General features: G+C 33.5%; 1 protein-coding gene across 3 annotated transcripts in view; it reads left to right on the top strand.

Moving 5' to 3' along the window:
- Positions 1–10,867: 10,867 nt before the first annotated feature.
- LOC118190091 (solute carrier family 35 member F5) overlaps positions 10,868–25,563 on the top strand; it is a 54,370-nt gene continuing 39,674 nt past the window's right edge. For 2 of the 3 annotated variants that reach the window (XR_004758355.2, XM_035360788.2), the window contains exons 1-2: positions 10,868–11,021; positions 17,572–17,674. The gene's annotated coding sequence lies outside the window, so the exon portion shown is untranslated. Of the gene's footprint in view, positions 11,022–11,136; positions 11,253–17,571; positions 17,675–25,563 lie in introns of those variants that run through there. The other variant, XM_085809870.1, reaches the window with a different exon arrangement.

Genomic DNA, 25,563 nt, shown 5'->3' with positions numbered 1-25,563 from the left:
TGAAGTGAGAGCCATTGCTCTTGAAAAGGATTTGTCTAGAGAGGAGGATTGAGAGCTTCTATACGTGTTCCTAGAACACAGCTCGATAGGATTTAAGGTTTCGTGATCGAGCTGGCCGCTCCATCCGCTGAATTGTTTTCTGCTGAAGATAATCATCCACAATGAGAGCCCTGTACAGTCTTAGCGTTATCATCCTATAGCAGGAAATTATCGCCTAGTGCACCGGCTTAAGGGTGCACATAAGCATCAAGGATGTCATCTCTATAGGGCGGAGCATTCATGGTTCCACGTGGAAAGACATGGAGGTCTGAGCGTCCATCCAAAGAGATACCACCCCAAACACAGACTCTGCCTCCTCCGTATGCATATCTGCTCACGTATGTTTGATGCATAATAACCGGTTCCAGGTTCTGTCTAAATCAAATAACTCCTACTATATATTTATAGGCTAAACCTAGACTCATCCGTAAAGAGAACAGCCCTCCATTGATCAGCTGTCCATTGAACATGTTGACGTGTCTACCCCTAACGTTTCTTTCTATGATGTAACGTGGGCGGCACTCAAATGACTGGTCGCCGCGCGTACAGAACTACTACGCCCGGTTGACGTTGACACTAACCTTCCAATGGCTACAGCAAGGAAGGATCTGAGTTGAGTCGGAGTTGAGGTTCTATTCCTTCGTGAGTATAATAACAAATATCGGTCATCAATGCTCGTCGCAGCGGTTGGCCTTCTTTGGCTGAACTTTCTGGATGCCTAATCTGTAGTTAGAAATTTATGCCAAAGTCTATGAACCACAGAAGGACTCACATTTAACGATCGAGCCACTTCTGTCTGACTTCTGTCTGTTCTGCCTCAAGTCTCCCAATAGCTCTCCACCGCAGTTCGTCTGGCAAATGATGCATGCCTGGAGATCATTGTTAAAAATTGGTTATCCCAATTTTTTTATCTTACTATCACAGCGAAATTTTCAGGCTTCTTCTGAAACAACGCAGTTTATACTGGTCTCCTCACAGATGTCGTATTTGGATTGCAGCGCCACTAATTTGCATACTGCAGTTTTACTCAGAAATTCTTATTTGACAGCATATTCAAATTTCATACGGATTGGCTTATTTTTTAACAAATTTTTGAATTTTGAAGTTTAATTCTTTTTCGGGGTCTTAAACATTAAACGTTAGACTATAATCTAATGTTACTGAAGTTTTCAGGTGTCAAAAATTCCCCTTACCTTTGACTAGCTGTCAGATTTAAAATCTACAATTCAGTCAGACCCTTCAGATTTCAAGCTACTGTAAATGCAGATGTTTTCTGAGTACTATGTTAACACAGCTGTTCATATATGTTGTGCTTTAATGAACAGACATTCAACGGCAATTCACGCTCTTTGTAGCGCATGTTCATGTCGAAAAGTTTGCTTTCTGGGGACAATTGTTATTTATTACAAGTGCTGAAAACATACGTTTTGCTTTATGTCATCCCATCATTCATGACCCAAATTTTGTGCAGCAGCAGAAGTTTTATATCATAGAGATTTCATAGGCGTTGTTATAGTTAATTGTCAGAAAGTTTCCTTCCTAACTCTGTCCTCGGGGCTCCAAACTGATGTTACGAAATTTTAGGTGGAAACATTTTCGATTCTTGGCAAACAGGAAGGAGGGCGAAATCTTTATTTGTGCCCAGGCTATGAAAACCCTAGTTACATCTCTGCCTTCCATGCTTTCTTTTACACATATGTCAAATGAACAGATACGAAAATTCGCATATTTCTATGTAATGAAGGTAAATCCAGTTGGACTACATGACAGTGTCGACCTTGACCAATTAACTCCTTTTATAGACCTTCACTTTTTAGAACCAACCTTTTTGTAGTTATTTCTTTATATTTTCAGGTCAATAGCTACTCCCATAACAATATTTACTAGTTCATTGGTTTTAGGATTAAAAATACGCCCTAACAGGGCTTGCGACAGAATTTGAGCAACCGAAGCCACTGCACCGAACGACAAATTTTAATGGCAGCAAATTTTTTGAATTTACCAACGAACAGGGTGATGGAATTTTCGAATTCCGAAGTTCTCACCGAGCGATGAAAAATCTAGTGTCAACCTATTTCTAAAATTTAGCGCTAACTAATGGACCTTTTTTGTATTTTTAATGATTAAAGGTCGTTTCAGATGTTCAGCTTCATTGGGATATTGTGGTAAGTATTATTGATCATAGCGTTAAGATAAACACCATAGAAGCAACCTGTAAAGCCGATTTTATCATCTTTTATACTTAATTATATAAACGCTTACATACATTTTTTAGTAAATCGTAGTGCATTTTACATGATTTCACGATAATAAGTCTAACTCGTGTGGCAGTAGGCTTATGGACGAAACGACTCGTCTTTTCAACCGGGTGAAACATGGTTCGTGCATTCAAGGCCCATACACACTAGTGGAATTGTGAGCCCAAGAAACGCAAGAGAATATGATGGCACCAATAGGCCACATTTTAAAGTAATTAATTTTACGCACAGAGAAAATATCTGTTTCCCTCTTGAATTTTTGCATGACATTATCCCCTAAACTGCTTTTATGATAAAAATGCGTAGATACACAATTTTATCAGAAAACGAGGAGCCGTCAAGTTTGTGGGCGTTCATTGGGCTTCAGCTAGTGCAAACGGGCCATCGGACTACACTTATAAGCTAAGGTAAATAAGCTATACTCATCTACCCATCAGAAAAATAATGCTTTAATAAACGGAAACTTTTAACAACGAGAATATAAAAAGCTTACTTTGACTCTGTGTTGCCTGTAGCTCAACCAAGCAGGAGACAACTTCTGCGTCAGAAGGATTATTCAACCTAGATACGTTAAGTTCTAGGTTGAGTAACGGTTCTTGGGTATTGCTAATTCTTGTAGAAATTCTAGTGTTGTTTGTTCTAAGGAAAAAATCTGATGCTGTTAATACTGTTGAAATTTGTAATGCTGCATGTTATTGTAAAAATTCTGATGTTGTTAATTGGGGTAAAATTCAAAATGCTGCTAATGCTAGTGAAAATTTGAATGTAGCGGCAATGCTAATGATGTAGCAACATATTTAACAAAAGTCTAATGATGTCGACTTTTACAAAATGTATGCAAATGCTACGAAAAAGATTTTGCCTAAAAATTAGAATAATACTAAGCACAATCCGCGCCCTAGCAGAAAACCGTGGCTCAAATAAGACATTTCCTCGTGATGGCTTTGTCTCTCTAAGGAACACTGCGCGACCTGAAAAAGCCCTAAAAAACAACAGTGATATTAATACTAGAAATAAATCTTTTCTTTTGGGTGGTGATAATGTAAACAATTCTGAAAATATTGCTATAATAAGGATGTATAAATTGGTCCTATGGATATTCCAGAGTCAACCAGAATTAAACCGATTATGGTGACACCACCGCTAAAATGTTAGAGAATTTGTTAAGAAACTTCACGGCCAATATCAGGGGTGAATTTCTTAAAACTTTTTCAGTTGATGCTGATGGTCATAGAGAAATTACGCGGTTCTTTTAAGTCAATGGTTTCACCATTATGTCGTGCATTCCAAAAAAGGTAAACTAGTTAAGGTAGTTTTGATGGGATCACTCTCTGACACTCCTGTTGATGATTAAAAACCGAATTAATTCGGAAAAGCTTGCGTAATCAAAATTCCTAATATGATTAAATTCAGAATTCGTGTTCTCATTCCATTGTTCCAGGTTCAGCCGGTTAACAAACGTGGGACAGAAAGAATCTATGATGTTAAAAATTTGTTGTGCTTTTATTTCTTTGTAGAAAATTGCGAACTTATAGTTTGTGTCTCATAATATTATAACTGCCAGCATTTCTTTTACTTAAAATGCGAAAAATATATCAGGTATAAATTGTTTTTTTTTTAAATAATCAAAGAAGTAAACAATATGTTTGCTGATTTTTCAATTCTAGATATCGTTCGCAGAATAGCTCGTAGAATGTATGAGGTCAAGGAGGCTTCCGGTACCCATTGATAGGATGTTCGCATTGTTCACTATCTTCGAGGAAAGTTTTAGTACACATGCATTCGTTTGCACAAAATAATTCTTGTTTTCCCATTTGTATGTTATTGTGCATTATATTTATTTTGGTTTTTTAGTATAATTTTCGATTTAGCGTTTTTGAGTATTTTGGTGTGCTTTCCTGAATTTGGTATCCTTTGCTCTTCAACTGTATTTTTTTTAAATGTAGATTATTGATGTGCCCCTGAATTAAATTTCCTTAAATTTTAGATGTCTTTTGCACCAGCTAGACAGTCTGCCTTTTTTATCGCAGTGGCTAATCGCACCACCTACGTTAGCGCAGGCTCACCATCAGCCCAGGTAAAGCATTTTATGCCGAAAATTGTTAATAACCAGTATTATATGATTAATTATTAATTCAATAGTCGATTTTATAGCTTTTAACTTATTTCATGTCTAAATTTTCTACACAGAAATACTCTGTCTAATTTTTATTAACTTTTCTCAGACAAAAAATTTTAAAGAGGATTGAATTAAAATCATGATTGTGCAAAACACATCTTTGAATCTAAATGTATTCTAAGAAGTACAAAGAAATGTAAACAAGATTTTAGTCCCCCACCAAATCAGTCATTTAAACTATTCCAACCGTTCAGGAAAACGATAAACATTACGAACATAAAAATTTACTCTTTTTTACTTATACATGTGGTGATGGCGATAAGGAGCGCGCCTTGCGCCCTCCGATAAGTGTGGCAACCCTAGAGGAGAAGTTTCTTACGAGTAGCGAGCAGAGCGAAACAGGCAGGCTGTCGGGCAGTGTGCGCGAAGTTCCGAAATAAAGCTTAATTTTTATTGTGCACTATGTCTTGTTAATATTTATATTAATGCAGTAAGAACATAATCTGTGATATGGAATTCGAGGATTGGTGGTAAAACATAACAGGAAATCACCATAATGGTAACCTGGACTGTGTTAAATCGTATGAACAGTTCTCAAGCACTTTCGGTTTTGACTACAAGCCATCACTCAAGATCTCCAAACCAGAAGTAATGGATTACATCGGTTTTCGTCCTCCGGATCACAGATGAGTAGTAATTATAGATCATTTTATAATTACGTTTTCTACTTATCATTTAATTTAATTTTCTTTAGTAAAATTTTTGCTTTTATTTTGGCTTAAAAACCTTGCACAATGTCTGATGTTCATGCCGTCCAAATTCCGGTTTATAACCGATCAGACCCATCTTTATGGTTTATTATGTGTGAAAGTACCTTTGCTCTTGCCACCCCCAAACCTATCACAGAATCCATTACTAAATATAATTATGTAGTTTCTCATCTTCCTCCAGATATCGCATCACTAGTACGGGATTTACTTATGAAACCAGACCCTATTGATCCATATGCAAAGCTTAAAACTGAGTTAATAAATCGTTCAGGAGAATCTTCTCAGCAAGAAATTCGCCAATTATTATCTGGAGAAGAATTAGGTTCTCGAAAACCTTCCGATTTGCTTAGAAATATGAAACGGCGAGCAGAATCTTTAAATGTTCCTGATAACTTAATGTTAGAATTATTCCTTCAACGTTTGCCTTCGACTGTTCAGTCTATTTTGGCAGCGGTTTCCAATTTAACTGTAGATAAAGCTGCAGAAATTGCCGACAGAATTTTAGAAGTAAATCCAACCCCAGGGACTTGTGCCGTTTCTCGCACAGTCGATCAGTCTCTTGAGGATAAATTATTTAAACAAATAGAAAAATTAAACAAACGTATTGATCGCATTTCTCTTTCTCGTGGTCGCTCGCCAAATCGCGGAGATCGCAATAAGGAAAGAAGCAATTCCAAAAGGAGAGATTATTCTATTTGCTGGTATCATAGACGTTTTGGGAAAAAGTGTAGAGATGACAAATGTACAAAACCTTGTTCATGGCAGGGAAACGAAACCAGCAAAGAATAGAGGCGACTTATTCTTTGCCTCAAGTTTCACGTCGCCTGTTCGTTCGTGACCGTAGAACAAACCTTTCATTTTTGGTCGATACCGGCTCTGACGTGTCCTTACTTCCAGCAAATAATTCTCAAAAACGGAATTCGTCCCAACAAACACTTTTCGCTGCTAATTCTTCTACTATTCATGTTTATGGTCAAAAAACACTTTCTTTGGATTTCAAATTAAGACGACAGTTTACATGGACTTTTCTTATAGCAAATGTTCGTACACCCATTCTTGGAGCAGATTTTCTCCATTTCTTTGAATTGGTGCCTGATCTCAGAAACAAATGTCTCAAAGATTTAAAAACGCATTTTAAAACCGTCGGTTGCGTGAAAAATGCAAGCATTTATTCAGTAAAAACTGTATTTAATGATACACCATATCACAAAATTTTAAAAGAATTTCCTTCAGTTACTAGATTACCAGATCCTAACCAACCTGTTAAACACAACACCGTTCATTATATCATAACTAAAGGTCCACCTGTGGTTGCAAAACCTCGTCGGTTAGCTCCAGATCGCTTAAAAATAGCAAAACAAGAATTTCAAACTATGATGCAATTGGGGCATTTGAGACCTTCGAGCAGCAATTATGCATCCCCACTTCACATGGTTCCAAAAAAGGGAAGTCTGGAATGGAGACCTGTAGGACATTATCGAGCACTGAACGCTCAAACAATAAAAGACAAATACCCTATTCCATGTTTAGCCGATTTTACTGCTGCATTGCACGGTACTAAAATTTTTAGTCATGTCGACCTGATTAAGGCATACCATCAAATACCAATTAACCCAGCCGACATCCACAAAACCGCCATATGCACACCATTCGGTTTATTCGAAAGTATCCGTATGCAATTCGGCTTATGCAATGCATCTGCGACTTTTCAACGTTTTATAGATGAAGTCACGCGGGATTTAGAAGGCGTTTACGCTTTTGTCGATGACTTGCTCATAGCCTCTAAAGATTCTGAGGAACATTGCAGGCATTTGAAAGCTTTATTTTCCAAACTTCAGGAATATGGACTTTGCATAAATGTTTCAAAATGCACCTTTGGTCAAACATCTATTGATTTCTTAGGTTTTCACCTTAGTGAAAACGGAATTGAACCTCTTCCTGACAAAGTCAAATGTATTTTAGATTTTCCTCAACCTACCACTCTCACTCAGCTTCGCCGATTTTTAGGCATGTTTAACTTTTATAGATGTTTCATACCTAAAGCAGCACATATTCTTTCTCCTTTAATAAAATTGTTAGAAGGCTATATTAATAAAAAGAAATCTCGTTCTCGTGTTCAGGATTCATCCCCACAATTAAATTGGAACGAGAATGCTGAACAAGCCTTTATTGCTGCCAAAAATGCCATTGCTCAGGCTACCCTTTTGAGACACCCTATTCCCGGAGCCCAGCTAAGCATCTGGGTAGATGCCTCAGACGTCGCAATCGGCGGCACACTTATGCAGTTGTCTCAACAAACATGGGAACCTATAGCATTTTTCTCTATGAAACTCAGTAAAAGTCAACAGAAATGGTCCGCGTACGATAGGGAATTATTTTCTATTTATTCTGCAATTAAGAAATTCCGACACATGTTAGAGGGCAGAAATTTTATAATTTATACGGATCAAAAACCGTTAATATACGCTTTTAAACAGAACCCTCATAAATGTTCACCTCGACAATTGCGACATTTAGATTTTATTTCTCAGTACTCTACTGATATTAGGCATGTGCAAGGTTCAAGAAACGTCGTTGCTGACGCTCTTTCAAGAATCGAAATTGATTCCATAACAAAATCTCCATTTTTGGATTTTAAAAAATTTTCGGAAGCTCAACGGCATGATCCGGAGGTACAAGACCTTCTCAAAAACAACACATCATCTTTGAAACTGGAATTTAAACCGTGCCAATATTCTGATGGTAATATTCTTTGTGACATATCAACAGACATTCCTCGTCCATTTGTTCCGAATTCCTTTCGCAGACTCATCTTTAATCATCTGCATAATCTGTCACATCCAGGATTTGCAGCTACTACGAAGCTTATTTGTTCTCGTTATGTATGGCCCGATATGAAACGTCATATCAAAAATTGGGTGAAATCCTGTGAATCTTGCCAAAAATCGAAAATTACTAGGCATACTAAAGCACCACTGGGCACATTCTCTCTTCCTGATGCACGTTTTTCAGAAATCCATATGGATATCGTCGGACCGTTACCTCCATCAGAAGGCAACGTGTACCTTTTGACTCTAATAGATAGATTCTCCAGATGGCCTGAAGCCATTCCCATCCCGGATATGAAAACGGAAACCATTTGCAGAGCCATCTTCAACTGTTGGATATCTCGTTTTGGCTGCCCATCGATCATAACAACAGACCAAGGTTCTCAAATGAGATCCGCACTTTTTGCAGAATTTACGAGCATTTTGGGTACGAACAGAATCACAACAACAGCCTATCATCCAATGTCCAACGGCATTGTTGAACGATTTCATCGACATTTAAAATCTTCTCTCAAGGCTCACGAGACCAATAACTGGACTGAAACACTACCAGTTGTTATGCTTGGTATTCGGACAGCCGTAAAGGAAGATCTACAGTCATCTTGTGCTGAACTAGTGTACGGCACAACTCTCAAGCTGCCTAGTGATATGATAACGTCATCTAAGATATCTCCGTGTGACACACAATTTATCACGAATCTTAGGCATAGAATGCAACAATTGAATCCAATAGCAACATCTGCACATTGCCAAGAAAAATGTTACGTAAGTGCTACCTTAAAGTCGTGTACGCATGTATACTTACGTGTCGATCGAGTAAAGCCACCTCTGTGCCAACCATACACAGGTCCGCATAAAGTCCTTTCTAGAACGGACAAAACTTTCACAATTGATGTTAACGGTCTGAAATCTACTGTGTCTATAGACCGTGTGAAACCAGCCTATTTGCTTTCGGACTCTAATTTGCCTGAACTGAAAACAAATAAAGACTTAAAGACAGTTCAGCAGAATAAATCTGCAAACGAACTCTCTAAGACACAAACTGTCACCAGATCGGGAAGACATGTTCACTTCCCTAAGAAACTTGCTTCTTACATAACAATTTAAAACATTTTTTTTTAAATTCATATCTTAACATATTTCTTGTTATTTCATGTTTATTATATGTGTCAATACCTTGTTATATATTGAATTTCATTTTGATCTTTTCTAATTTTATATTCTAATTTTGTAATCATGTAAAAATACCCGACAGTTCGGATACTCTGAGATAATTTCATAACCTATGTCGTTCCTTTGAATAGCCATTAAAGGAACTGGGGGGAAACTCTGTGGTGATGGCGATAAGGAGCGCGCCTTGCGCCCTCCGATAAGTGTGGCAACCCTAGAGGAGAAGTTTCTTACGAGTAGCGAGCAGAGCGAAACAGGCAGGCTGTCGGGCAGTGTGCGCGAAGTTCCGAAATAAAGCTTAATTTTTATTGTGCACTATGTCTTGTTAATATTTATATTAATGCAGTAAGAACATAATCTGTGATATGGAATTCGAGGATTGGTGGTAAAACATAACAGGAAATCACCATATACATAAAAAAAGAAAATGTGTTCTTCTTTTATATATATATAAGAAATCTTCTTTTATATATATAAGAAAAGGAAAACATTTCACTTTCTAATCTTTTAAAAGTCGCCAACGCTTAAAAAATGATAAACAACGCAAATGTAGTAACTGCCTTAAAAAAAAAAAAAGTCTCACTACATCAGACCTTTAGGCAGTTCGCGTTCTTAGGATTCGTTCTTTTCGATTGCATCCGACAACTCAATGCGCATGCGTGGTTAATGTTGGTGCGAATATCATCGGCCCCTTTATATTACTGAGCATTTAAAATGCGTTGCTATGTGATTATAACATCTTCCTAAATGTATGCATCTTAAAATGTTTTTAGCATAACTTATTGCTGACACCCTCGGACAAGTTACTTTTTGATGGAGGTCCTATCTCCCAATTTGAATACACCAGTAATCCACAGATAGTAATCACTGCTTGCAATCATGCAAGGACGATTCTTGAATACAAGATTTCTAGAAATGCTCCTTTCGGCGAGGAAAATATTTTTCCAGCATAATACTTTCATAATACATATGAAAGAAACTACACAGTGCTAATATAAAGTAAATACTCAGTAAATATCAATAATTCTAGATCATGCAGGTGCATTTAGTGATCAGTTATTTACATTCAATGGTTTGCTAAATGCTGCATGCAGATACAGCTGAGATCCATTAGTTGTCTATAGGACATCATAGTCATGGTAGCTCATGCATCAAAATAGACATTTGGTGGACGTCTGTTAGTTAACACGTGATTACCAAGACTTGTTCTAAAATAAATTCTCTGTATCCTCCGAAGAAGACTAGACTCACGAACCCATATATATTTTTATTTAATTTCATAGAATACTAATATATGTTAGGAAGTGATTGCATTTTCACCTGAGAGAAAGTTAAAGGCAATATGCTCAAGTAATTGTATTCGTTCAAAAGCATGCTGATAAAGCCTCAGCCGGTTAATACAAGTTCAATTAATAAAGTAATATTTTCAGATAAATAAATATATCTACATTGAATTTTTTATTGCAGAAATCGTGAAGAAATAGGGAATATCTAAAGTAGCCTGTTTGTGCCCAAATTGTGTATTTATCATCATATAAAGTAGCTTTTTCCAAATTAATTTTATTCCTTTGTAATTTGAAACAAAATTCTAAGTTATGCGATGAGGAACGTTATATGTTTTCCTAAATATTTTTTAGTAGCAAGAAATAAGCTCATTCTTAATGAAACAGTGGATTGTGAGTTATTAGAGGCGCTAAAAAAGGTATGAACGAAACCAAGCAACAGGACACGAATACTCAAGAAGATGATCGCGTTTGTTTCGTTGATGATGTTTTGAATAACTGTTTTCACGTGAGGAAAATTGTAAACTTCAAAAATGTAATTCGTACTTTATTTTGTAAGTAAATAATTTATTTTTATCTGATATCGTTCTCAATACTTTATTTTGTATTCCTATGTTTGATCTTGTCAAAATACGCCATGCATGAGGGTGGGGTTTCTAATATAACGTAGAGTTAATCAGGATTTTAGCAGACTACTCTCCATAGCAGTCTTGTATACTTTTGGGGAGTATTAAGTGTGGTGCTATACTAGTGAAAGAAGCATTATTTTATATCAGTGCTCAGAGGCAATTAGGCCGTTATTTTTCGTTCTTTTAGAGTTTGAGAATTAAAAAATATGTTTTTGTATTAGTATTTACTTCATCTATCTATCTGCCTTTTCCGAACTATTGAAAGATTAAGAATTTTTTTTTAATTTCTGCTGATTGTATTATGCTTATTTTTTTTATTTAAATGACGATATCTATGTTTTATGACTATTTTTATTATAAAGGGATCTGAAATTGAATCAAGTTCATGTTTCTGTCAATCATGTTTATTTACTGTTACGGGAAACATGCATATTTGTTACCATTATATTTCTGATGAAGCAATTTTTAATTTTGTCCGAAAGTCTCATTTAAATTTTCGTTAATATATTTAGTTCTTTTTTATCCCCCATAAATTTTGAATTCATAAAATTTCACTTCATGCGCCGTATATGCATGTTTCTGGTTTGTGGGAGAGGGGAAAAAAGAGCAGTTCTGTAAATTAAATAAGTATATATTATTATTTATATTATTACCATTTGAAATGTCAGATAATGTTAGATGTGTGAAATACTGAAGCTTTTTTTAAATCTCGTAATTAAAAAAAAAAAAAAAAAAAAAGGTTTTTAAAAAATTGTCTTTTATTATATAGTTTTCTTAAAACCAAGTTATAAATACACACAATGTATCTGGTTCACTCAGCTTAATTTTTAGTTGGTTGCAAGTTTAAGTGTGCTGTGTATTTACTAGGAACTAGAAATAACATCGGTGATCCTAATCCTCTAGTTAATTTTTTTTTTTTACAAATGCTCTATTTCTTTTCTGTATGTTTGTGTAGTAATACTTTTAAGTATTTAAGACAGTTTCATATTTGTACATTAAATATATGTAATAGTTAAAAGTATATTTTATGTTTGGATTTAGTTTTTAATATGCTGTGCTTTGTGCACGTTATACAAATGTTCGGATTCAGATTACTGCAGTCTTATTAATAATTAATTTTTTATATTATTTGGTGAATTAGGTAATATTTTTTAAGATGTTTTTATGCTTAACATTACTTTCAATGCAAACTACAACAGATTTACTAATCTTTATGCAATTCCCAAATTCCATAAAACACCATTAAAATTTAGATTTATAGCTAATGGAACTAATAATTACAAGAAAAATATAGACTATTATTTTTCAATTCAACTTAATAAAATCTGTAAATTTATTTTCAATGATTGTAACACTAATCATAACTATTGCTGGATCATTCATAATAACACTCCTGTCATTAATACCATTCATACCATTAACATCCAAAACATTAACTGCTATGATTTTGAAAACTTATATACCTCACTTTCTCTAGAAGAAATCTATACCAGTCTACTTGATCTACCAAAACTTTTCCCTAATATACTCAATATCATGACTCTTGACAAATGGAAAACCTACCTAAAATGCACACTTTTTCATAACTACATCAAGTTTCAAAATCAACTTTTTAAACAAGTCAGAGGATTGCCAATGGGCTTACATTCCAGCACCTCGATCTGTAATATCTTTTTATTTGTCAAAGAATTTAACTTCCAAAAAAATCTACAACCACAAGAGTTAAATTACTACAAACACACCTACAGATATATTGATGACCTTATTACAATTAATAATTTTGGTAAAATTGAAAACTCCGACATTTATCCGAATTGTCTTAAACTTAATAAAACTAATAATTCACAAAATAGCATAGACTTTCTAGATCTTCAAATCATTAACTACAAAAAAATTTTACTTTTTGACAAAACAAGAAACTTCAATTTCAATACTAACAAATTAATAAATTGGAACTCCAACATATCCAAAAAAGTAATTAACAATACTATAATTAATCAAATACAACGAATTAAAACTGTATGCACAGATACAATAGATTTACAATGCGAAATTTTGATCCTTATCAAAATTCTCAAAAATAATCTAATTCCCTTTCAATTTATCAACCATTGCCTTAAAAGAGCAGGCGTTAAATACTCACTCTAAATCATTTAACTGATAGGGATATGATAATTTATTCCTAAACCTGAGAAGGCGGTATAAGTTGGATGACTGTCATTTGAAAGATTTGTATATAGTGTAATTACTCTATTGTATATATTGTAAAAAGCTAATTGTCTTCAGACATATACTGTTACTATACTGTTACTAAAAAAATGGGCCTATTTCCTGCCTTTAGACTGTCTACTAGCTCTTGAACAGCGAAAATGCCTTTTTCCTTTCTTAAATTCTTAATCATTGCGACACGACAATTAGCCAGAAATTAATTAATTTCCATTCACTAGTATTTTCGAAAAAATCTTAACAGACGGTCTCTCTCAGATAAGAACTCCACAAAATACATCCCTCAAGAATTCCAAGTCCCACCCACTATCATAAATTACTTCACGCAAGTCTTACCGACTGATATTATTCAAAGCCCCTACTGCCGCTAAGAATTTTCAGACACCCTACACTTCTGAGTCAGACACGAAGAGAACACTTTGCCAACTCCCCCACTAGAAAGAATGTAAGTTACTTAATATCTTTCTGGCCTTTATATCTTCATGTACATTCACTGATCTTGTTTATATTATTTTCTATATTATTATTTTTATATTATTTTTATGTTTTCTTTGATTTGTTTTTACAAAGTTTGCATTATTTATCTTTTTTATAATCTTCTATGTTTATTTCAACTTTACTTTGATTTCGATTTCATAATAACAATTTCCAATGTTTAATTTCTACAAATAATATAGTACTCAAATACATAAAGATGATAGTGTCGGGGACGGTTACTCGAGTTTTACAGGATTTCTCTACAGTAATTGATTTTTACTCCAAATTGAATTGACTAAAATGCTTCATGAGAATAAGTTCTTTGAGTAGCAACTATTCGCAGAAATATTTGGCCTGACTAGAATTGCCAGTTTGGCTTTAACTTATAACTCGAGTAAAGACGAAACACTTTCATATTTACGTATTTTTATCAATTATTGTTCATTGAACGGGAGTTGGTTTGTTCCCCTTGAAAAGTCAACTAATTTCCGATCATTGACAATAATTACATGTTTTAATTTTTCCTTTTACAATTGTAATATTATTCTTCGTGATGATTTAACTCCAGTCCCCGTTAAAACATTATTAACATTTTGCTTTCAAATTACTTCAAAACATCTTTCAAAATATAACTTACCAGTATGGATGCACACTTTTAAAATAATTCTACTTTAATTAAACTTAGGAGATAATATAATCAATTAATCAATACTGTTTAGGAAATATATATATATATATATATATATACTAAATGGATTTAAGTTCATACAACATTATATATATATATATATATAATCAATCTATGGATACATTTGCTAAATTCAAATATAAGCTTAGATATGATTTTATATGTTCATATATAAATATTTTAAATATAATATAGGTATGATTTTGATTGATTTATCCTTGTTCAGTTTATCTTCATTTTATTAAATTGTAATTTATTTTTTGATAGTTACAGATTAAGATAGTAATACTGACCATGCAAATTTATAATTTCTCTTTACTTTACAAGTAATTGTTTATTCTTTAGAATACCACTTTGTTAACTTTTTTGTGAAGCATCTAGTGATATTTTCTCAAAGTTTGCCTGTCAGAAATACCATTTACAGTAACTATATTGCTTGTTATTTTTTCAGCAGAATTTATAACTATGTCAAAAAATATTACCTAATTCACCAAATAATATAAAAAATTAATTATTAATAAGACTGCAGTAATCTGAATCCGAACATTTGTATAACGTGCATAAAGCACAGCATATTAAAAACTAAATCCAAACATAAAATATACTTTTAACTATTGCATATATTTAATATACAAATATGAAACTGTCTTAAATACTTAAAAGTATTACGACACAAACATACAGAAAAGAAATAGAGCATTTGTAAAAAAAAAAAATTAACTAGAGGATTAGGATCACCGATGTTATGAATATTTCAGGCATGGAAATTCAAAGAAAAAAGTCTGAGAATTGCATAATTATTCTGCAATATTCTCCATATACAACAGATATTGGCTAATCTTTGGAATATGGTAACAGGTAGTTTGGCGACATTTTGGTAAGGCGATAAAGGTTACTATCTAGGACTTTAGCAGTGTACATGGATAAAGTCAAGAGTGTGCGCAATGCCATTTTTGTGCAATTCTGGGATTTTTTTTTAAATGACAATAGGTGGACGTGTACATGGATACCGTGTATGTGCAATTCTTAAAAACGCGGCAAGCAGTGGGCGATTCTGCACTTTCTCCCAATTTCGCACTTAATCGTCATCATGATTAAGCACTTTTGTTCCATAAAAGTTCTAGCATAAGCGTAATTCGGCTAGCAGATTGTTGGAAAAAAATGTCGAGTTGAAAAAAAAAAAAAAAAAAAACCCTTTACTTCGTGAAAACAAAATGCCGTCCAAGAAAAAACGATCAGGTTGCTGTAGCAAGGTTGGTCGCCAAATTTTCGCCAAAAAAGTTACCATACCATACCAAGTTACCATAATCCGAAGATTAACCCAGATGTTTCTAAAGCTTTGTAATGGATAATTAAATGGTTTCGTTTTGATTGGCTGTATTTAGTAGCAGCTAATAAATAAAGGTTTTGAAGGAAAATCACATTATTTATGTTAAGGAAATTGTACTGTATATTATTCAAGCATTAGTTTTATTTTGTTCTCATTATTTATTTTCCTAGTGAAATATACACGAATTAAAAAAAATCTTTTCATGTTTTTTCATTGTTTGATTTAAACAGTAGTTTATTGAGATTATATGTATATATATATATATATATATGTATACAGTCAAAAGTCGTTAATCTGGACTCGTCGGGACTTCGGCAATTCCGAGTTATCGATTTTTCCGGATTATAGATCATCACTTTAAACCTGGTAAGATGGCATGCAGAAATTATAAAATTAAAAATATGAAACCGTAATTTATGAAATAAAGAACAATTATGATCTAAAGGGTATCAAAATTTACAAAAAAAAAAAAAAAAAAAAAAGCTTAATATTTATTTGTATACTTTATTAAACATTTCTTCCAATGTAAGTTGTTTAAGTTGCTTCGTTTTATGTGATAATACTTTCTCTTTAATTCTATAAACAGACATAATTTCTTCTTCAGTTACAAAGTTCCGCTGTTCAAGTCCTATAATTGCTGTGTCAAGAATACCGACTAATTTGTCAATCAAGATTTTATCGTTTTCAATAACCTCTGTGTCACTTTCTTCACTATTGGAAGCAAATTATAATGACGAGGAATATGATTTAAATTATATCAAAGATGACGTACATTGAGATGAAGTACTACATTTAGTAAGGAATTATAAGCCAAATAAAATAAAAACATCTGCTCTGAAGATAAGGATAGTGCTGACAGATCAACTTCCGATTCGTTGTGCACCGCGGTGTCCCCCCCTGCCGCAGAGCAGCGTGAAATTGATAAACAGATTTCGGAATGGTTAGAGAAACAAAACCTTTATCCATTTTTTGCAGCAATTCTACTTTTTGTTTAATGGGCTTTGAAACATACTTTCACTTTGTAGATCCTTTACATATTAGTAAATATATATCGGTAATTCTATTTGACATAATTGAAAGTTCAAGCTTACTTTTATAAAATTGCTCTAACAGTCTGCAAAAAATAATAAGCCGGATCCAATTTGAAGATTAAGGAACAACGCAATCTGCAACTTTAATTGAATTAGATAATTTTAGCTTAGCTTATACCGCCTGTTATACATTAAACCCTCATGCGTAAACGTATTATGCGCATGTGCACACACATATTCGTAGCCGTAAAAGTCTTATGTCAACGCGACGCATGCGCAGAAAGTTTGTAGCTTTGAGGTCCGGATTATAGATCATTCCGGATTATGGTTGTCCGAATTAACGACTTTTGACTGTAAATTTATTTATTTTTGTTGCTGGCTGCTCCTTTGACTTTTTAAGTAAATATAGTTCAATGCCTTACATGGACAAAGGGAGTGCGCAATGCCTAGTTTGTGCAATTCTTTGTTTTGTTATTTTTCGCTTGACATTGGCTCAAAAATCGCAACTACACAAGCCAAAATAACAAATCTAAGAATTGCACTTGGTATCCATGTACCGCTAAAAATTGCCAATTTTCACCAAGGGGTACCCGTAAATATACTTTTACTGTGCTCTTTTATGCTAATTCTTATCTAAATCTCTGAAATATTAAATGATGTCTTAAATTTGAGAATTTGTGTTTACCAGAAACTGGGTTTAAAATACTTTATTTTTTATTCCAGGGGAAGGTTGTTTGTCCAGCTGTGTTTCTTTATTGTCATAGTGTAGTTCCATATGAAAGGAAATTACCAAACTCTTATAATTTCTTGAATCCTAACTATTCTAGTAAGTATTATTTTGCCTTATTAAATGTTACGTCTGCTGCTAAAAATGAATCGCTTTGAAAATAATTCCTTTTAGTTATGAGGCAGTTTTTATATTGAGTGCGTGAACTTTTAAAAAGTGATTATATATTTTCATATGCTATCTAAAACCTTAAGGAAGCCAAACTTGCATATTATTTTGTAATTCTTGAAATTAAAATTTCTGTTAAATTTGAAATCAGAATGTCTGTCTCAACTTTTTAGTCAGTTAGGTACTTACTTTGTATCCCTCGACCATGAAAGTTGACTACCATCGAACTGTCAGAGTTGGCAGAGATCCCACCAAAGTTGTGCCAATCCTTCCTGCGGAATTCTGAGGGAATTGATGCCTCTTCATTATAAGCAAACAGGATTTGAGCGGCTTTGTTTTTTGTACTTTGTAAAAAAACTTTTGTCAATTTCTACTATTTTGTTAGACCCTCCCATTTTACTGGAAACTTGGTTTAGAATGCTATGGGTATATGGGTACAGACTTTCCGTACGCTGTTCTAATCTGTTTCTGTTTTGTCGGCCATATTCAGGTGACCACGTTGTGTCTGTTGATAAGCACTTTTTTGTATGTAGGATACCTAACCCTGAAAATAATCCACTGCTTGCCATTCTTCAGAGGGCAAGTCCTAAATCTTAGTCATGTTTTCAGAATGTGAGGACAAAGTGTAACAACAACAGCTAATTTATACACTAGTTCATATAAATTTGAGGTGGCTTATCGAGAACCAACTGTCGTGTCACACTTATCTATAACTGATGCTAAATTACACTGCTTGGTGACAGTTCTATGGTCGACAGGTTAATATGCAAGTACCGTTACTTAATATCTGGCAAATGAGTATTTATGCTACTTATGTTATTAGAGTAACCACTTTAATAGAAGTTGCCAAATTTTCAGAATGTGCTGAACTCTGGAAACCGTGTGCTTAACAATTCTTCAGGTAACCATGCTCATAACAGTTTTTTAGTCAAGAAGCGATTCCATTTTTTTTAGTTTTTTTTTTGGGGGGGGTTGTACTGCAAGTTTGAATGATTTTTCTTGACAACTTGTGATATTTTTTGCCTTAATTTTAAAATATGTGTTTGTGAAATTTGCCAGGAATGGAAGAAAATGCCATAAAATTTCTGGCCATAGAATCTGTAAAAGTTGTTTGAATAAAAGTTCTTCAATTGTTTTAAATCTGTTAACCCTTTCAGGACGGGCATCCCATATACGCATTCCCTAAGAACGTCTCTTACAGCCGGCGTCCCATCCACACATCAGTAAAGATCGCATTCAGAGGATGGGTGATGCGTATACGCATTTTAAGGTGGAACGTTTTTCTGAAGGCTGCTAGATGGCATCCTGTGTCCATTACTTTTGAAATGAACACAGTTTTAGGTTCCTGACCTTGAATTTGATATATTCTGCTTGACTTTGGTATTTTACTCATCAGCTGTACAAGGGTGGGGGGCGGAGAGAAAGCGTAAACAGAGGAGGGCTCTTTAAAATCGCTACGTGCGAATGAAAACATTCTTGTATCTGATTTATATCCAGTTCCTTTTTTTATTCTATTTTTTTCTTCTACCATGTACGGTCTTTTATGGTTACTGTGGAGAGTTTTTTTACGTTTTGCATTGCCTTCAGATATATTTCCGTTCCTTCTTTTTTTTATTTAGGAAAGCCTCACCTCCAGTCTATTATGGCGGGAAGGTGCTATTTATCAGAGGAGGAATACCATAGTATGGTTAGTGAACCATTTACTAACACAAATGAGAATACTGATTCATTTTCTAAAGAGTTAAAAAGTGATACTTTTTCTAAGAGTTACAAAGTGATACTTCTCTGTGCTTCGAGATTTACTACACTCGTTTTCATTTTAAATTTTGTTACTTCTTACTGTAAATAGTCTTTATTGTGTTCTTTTTATTAATTTTAAACTTTATTGATGGATTTTATCAATTAAAACTTTGGAATAATTTGAATAGCGCTTCCGAAAATTATTTTAGAAGTTGAGCAATTTTTTAAGTATATTTTCATGTAATATAAAGAAAAAAATGTTTTAAGGGCTAATTTTAACATATATAAGAGCTCAAGTAATAATCTAAAATGATACCGAAAATTACGATGCTAGAAGCGAAACTTTTGTTTTTCTGATTTTTGTTATAAAATTAGGCTTAGCGATGCAGAACCTCTGTCCTGTATGGTGACTGCCTTCGATTCTCTTCCGTCCCGCACGAGCGTCTTAAACAAAGGTGCACCGTCGCGAAAAGGTTAAAGCAATTGCCATAAAATTTCCACCAGAAAAAAAGAAACAAAAAGTAGCTTGCAAATAGATTTATTTATTGATATTTTAGATAAATACATAATCAATGTAATATATAATAATACAGGGTGTTTATAAATGAATGGTGTGGTTTTAAAAATTAATAATAAATCAATGTATTATCTTACTCATGTAAAACCTACACAGTAAGCATTGGCAGCTGTTCGAGTTTCTTATGTGCTATCTGCTGTTTGCTTTTTATGCTTACTGCACAACCACAACTTTAGTTTCCAAAATGGTGATGCAACAGGAAAAGGCATTCTTTGTGCTTTGTTTTGAGGTTTCCATGGTTTGAATGCAGCATAAATTTCATGTTCATTTTTTGTGTGGTATCCTGCAAGAAAGTGCATGATCCATTGTTTTTTGAAAAAGAAACTGTAATTGGTGATTAATTTCTAGACATATTGGAAACTTGGTTGTTACCCTAGCTGAACACAATTAGGCTGTACATTTTGCGACTGGACGATGCTCTGCCCCATTTTCACAGGAATGTACAAGAACTTCTTATCCGTGTTCTTCACCAATGCTGGATTGGATGTGCTGCAACAGCAGACAACAACCTTCACCCCTGGCCACACCAGTTACCGGCTGTAACTCCATGTGATTTCTTTCTTTTGGGGTTTAGTAAAGACTGAGTTTATATACTGCCAATGCCCATGTCCCTTGAGGAAGTTTGTGCCATGTTATACTGAGTGTGGGAAGAATTTGATTACTTTGTAGATGTGTTTTGCATAACCAAGGGTGCACATTGAACGATTGTGATTAATGCATCAAAAACTTAGGCATTGGATGCTGCTTATGCTGTAAGGTTTGTCCATATAAAGTGATACATCAATTAATTTTTAAAACCGCATCATTCATTTATAAACACCCTGTATATGTAATAAGAAATTTTATATCATTCTGTATCATCTGTAAAATGTTGCCAAATAGTTTCAAGGGGGTTGCATTGATACATGAGCTTCATATTTATTTTATACAAGTAAGTAATTTAATCTAGCCAATGCATTTTATTTAGTACATATATTAAGCTACCTTTAAAAAATATATAATTTCTCAAGTAATGTACATTATGAAAATATTTATAAATGATTTTCATTCCAGACATATTTGAGTTTATTTAAGGGACAGAACGCAACCTTTTAATGGTCGGTCATCATTGAGCTCAGCTCTCATTCCAGTTATACACTGCAGTGGGTGCAGATGAGAACAGCTGACATTCTAGATTTACGACTGACAAATATTGGGAAGTATATGGGCATATTTGGGAAAAGAATTGTGTAATCTCACAACTGACAAAGGTTTAATAGACAGCAGTTTATTTATTGTTAAAGTTTGATATCAGTTTTAAACTTTTCAAGTAAAACAATCACTAACAACTAATTCAATAATTAATCCTAAAATAATAATTGAAAATTAAACTATTAACATAATTTTTTTAATTTCATTAAATTTTTTTTTTTGTTTTTTGTTTTTTGTAAAAATACTTTTATATTTACATTCTTGATGAAATTTTTCTTTTACAAACAACTATTCTATCTGTGTTTGTTTCATATTGTTCAACAACAGTTTTTTACTTCTTTTCTCAATTTTGTAAAACTGCTGGTAGCTTTTTCAATCTTTCAATTCAAGAGATTTTCTTAGAATCTTCTGTGCTTTTCTAGATTTGATTGATGGTAGCATATCATCACTTTTTTTTTTTTTTTGTATTACTTTCACTGCCAGTTTTTGCAGTTCTTTTAAGACTTTCTATAATATCATAGTCAGTTTTGTACAAGATTGCTCAATATTGACGGCAGTTGACTCATTCTAAAAAGGAAACTTCCTAACTGCCCTCGCTGACATCTGAAACATCAGCTACACCTGGCAATTTCTCTGTGGCTTTTTCTAATTCATTTTTTCTTCTTTCATAAAGGTGTTCTGTGGTACTTTTAAGAAGTCACCACACACAAATTAAATTTTCCTCAATTTAACCTAAAATATATATTGCATTCTGTAAAAAATGAAATAACTCTTATTTCTAATTAAGACTGTGTAGTACATGGTAAATAAAGCATACAAATGTTCTCCAATGAAATGCATGAAATTTATTCATCAATTCGAGTTCATTTAAACTATCCAAACATTTAAAATATTCTATAGATAAAAAAACTTACTCCCGGGAGAATTAAAAGAAAAATATATAAAGAATAAAGAAAAATTTAATTGTGCATCATACTGGGTAACGGACTATTTTTTGTTCTTTTATGACTTGTGACATAGCCTTATTCAGTTTAATACTAACTTTAAACTATCTTATATCTATTATTCAAATTTACTCATTAATTGTATTTTATAAAAGGTTTGCAGAACTAAAATATTATTGCACATTAAAAATAGTAGCAAAAACAGAACTTTAGCAAAAATTAAGATCACCTACTGTCTGCCTAGCATACAAGCTTTTCCCTAGTTAATTGTAACTATTGCACTAAACCGGAATGCTGAAACGCATCAAATACCAGAATCCTATAGATTAAATTAGTTATTTTTTTTAAACGACAATTCTGCCGTTAAATTGTAATAAAAAATGTTAGCTTTACTGGACTGAAATTATTATTATTTGATGAAACTTAATACATAACAATTCTAAAATTATAAAATGGTACTTATCAAATTGGTAGCTGGGCCTCCGGAAAATAAAAACTGTCAAGATGTCTTCACTCATGAGAGGCTCCGATCACTGGAAGGACGATACGGATATAAATTATAGGTGGAACCAGTAAACTATAAGTCCCAAAGGAAAGTTGATGAGTTCAGCATTTCAGGAAGGGTTCTTCAAAACGAACAGGACCTCTTTATCAGTCGAAGATGGTAGTTGGTACATCGGGCAAAAGCTCAGATGAGATAGAACCGCAAAAGAAGAATATGGAAGCCACGCACAAATTGATGTCGTGAACTACTTCAAGAACAGGTATGAACAGAAAAATCAGGAAACTCAACTCGTCCACCTCGCTTTCATGATGATCGGAATCAGCAGGAACATTTTTTTAAATATTGTTGTCATGCTCATGTTTTAGCTACCATTTTCTTGAAGATGAGGAACCACAGTTTTTGAAAGAACCAGGATATTATATCTTAAGTTATTCTACGCCGAACAGGAACAGAGATACCAAGCATTTTCATGCCGATACCTGAAGGAACGAATTGTCCCTCATTATCACGACGAAGACAACTCAGCCGTAACCCCGCTAGATGAGGAGAGCAAGAGTGTAAGAGCACAACAGCGCAAAATTCCCACCTTCAACTTCTTTTAGATATGAAGAGACTACCACATTGGCCAACAGGCACTAGAAATTGTGTGGGGGGGGAACAGTTTATTTCAACCACTGCCTTACGCACTGTAAAATTTCTCATTTTTTCAAGGTGTTAAACTAGCCATAAATTCACGTGCACCAAAAGATCACCAAATCAAAACCATCTGCGAAGGTCGAACTGGCAAACCTATACTCACATCAACCAGAAATCCCTTATCAGTGAAAGCAGGAGAGTTAAAAATCTTGCTAAAACTATGTTTTTCCCAAGTTCCTTCTCCCAAACTCTCGATACAATGGAAAATGCAAAATTGTTTGTCTTATTTTTCCACACGATGATAATTCATTGCTTTTTCAAGCTGTTAAGTTGAAAAAAGCTGATTAACCCTCTTGCTGTGTATCCCGCGATTTCCACGGGCAACATAGAAGTAGCAAAATTTGCACAACCCGTGATCCTCGTGGAAATGAATATTTTTCGTTTATTTAACTGTGTGCAATCCACTCTTTTCCCATTTATGGTTTCATTTCGTCTTTTCTGTGATGTTTAATTATTTATTCAGATTTGGTTAACAGATGGCATTAGTTGTCCATATTTCTGCGAAATATACAAACACTTTTGCACCATTTTGCTCGCTCTTTTCAAAGCTCAAACATGTCTGTACTCTCAATCACATGAGACTAACTGCTTGACAGTTTGCTAGATATATATATCCCCCACTTCCATCAAGAAAGAAACTAGTAGACATTGTTTCTAAAAAAAAGAATATTGTTTGTTTCTAAAAAAAGAACTGAAACTGGCAAAAAAATTCTCAAAGAAATGCATATTTGGTGCAAAGATGGCGAGATAGGATGCCTTGATCCTTGTTTTGAAGTTTATCATATTATACTTCATTTCTTATAAATGTTTTATAAAAATGTGCATATTTTCATTAGTATATACGTTTTACCATTACATTTTATAAAATAAATCATAATTTAAAAAAGATTAATTTTAAAAATTTTTCTTTTATATGATTATTCTTCAGTTCAAACTTTCCGACAACCTTTTTTTTAATGAGCTAATTTTATACTGAAAAAAAACTCTTTTACAAAAAGTTTGTGTATATTTTAACTCTAAAATGTATGTAGATTTGAAATATGTAATTAAAAAATTACGCAATTTTCGAACCTGTTTTGATAAAAAAATTACACAGCGAGAGGGTTAAGAGCTTGTTGTGTGGTATGAGTTGCTGCTGCCAAAACAAACTATTTATTCCTCTAATTATGGGCCACAGCTGGCCAGACTAGATGAAACATTTAATGAGAAGTATGGCCGGTTGAAAGAGTATTGTGTTCCATTATGCCAGATCACATTTCTATAAAGCAGGCATGGCCACACTGCACTCTTTGAGCCCCTTAAACATGACCCACATTATAACATATAACCTTTTTCCAAATATCATTTCGGAAATTATTTTATAATATGCTGTTTTAAAAATTGGTAATTTTTTCCTTTAAAATTGTAAGTATATTAATTTTAAACAATTTCAAATTGTGCCCATTGTACTGATCTTCAAACTACTAAACAAATCTTTAATAATTCTTTTTCTATCACTTACTATAGTAGTGCTATTTTTAGAATAATTAACTAAGTAAAGGCAGTCAGAAATGCAGAAAAGGTAAAATTATAAGCAAGATGATTCTGTATTGATGTTGTACTTCAAATTTTACAAAATGGTGTATCCGAATATGCTTACTTATAAATTACTTTGGAAGAAGCAAAATGTATATGATGGTCCAGTTTGCATTTAATGATTAAGTTTAAAATTATTTAAGGGCTAGGTTTTGTTCCTATGTTTTTTGTTCTCCTGTATCTATATTGGAAAACTATTTTTTTAATTAAAAAAAACCTCTAAATTATCTGCTTAAAATCATTTTCCTCTATTGAAGTTAAGTTTTTTTTTCAATGCACTCTGTTCCTTCCCTGTATTGTACCCCAAAAAGTGCACATGAGTTAAAAAAAGGTAAAGGTCATTATTAAAGTTGCCAGTTCTGGTTTTCAAATTACTGTAATAGTTCTTCATTGGAAGGAAGAACTTTTTTCATTGTTCAGATTAGTTGTGAATTATAATAATAAATACAGTACAGGAAGAAAAAAGTAATCGAAAGTTTTTTTTTTTTTTTAAAGAGAGAAAAGGTGCTTATACAGCTTGCGAAAGTTGAAAATTTATGTTTCACATGGACATACATACCTAAATACAGACCGAGGAAGTCAATAATTATAT

The sequence above is a fragment of the Stegodyphus dumicola genome, chromosome X2 (genome assembly GCF_044657685.1).
Source record: "Stegodyphus dumicola isolate Sdum_Otavi_A_Nest chromosome X2, ASM4465768v1".
NCBI classification, from domain to species: domain Eukaryota; kingdom Metazoa; phylum Arthropoda; class Arachnida; order Araneae; family Eresidae; genus Stegodyphus; species Stegodyphus dumicola.
The sequence above is the reverse complement of the archived record's forward strand: the minus strand, read 5'-3'. Positions and strand labels throughout refer to the sequence as shown.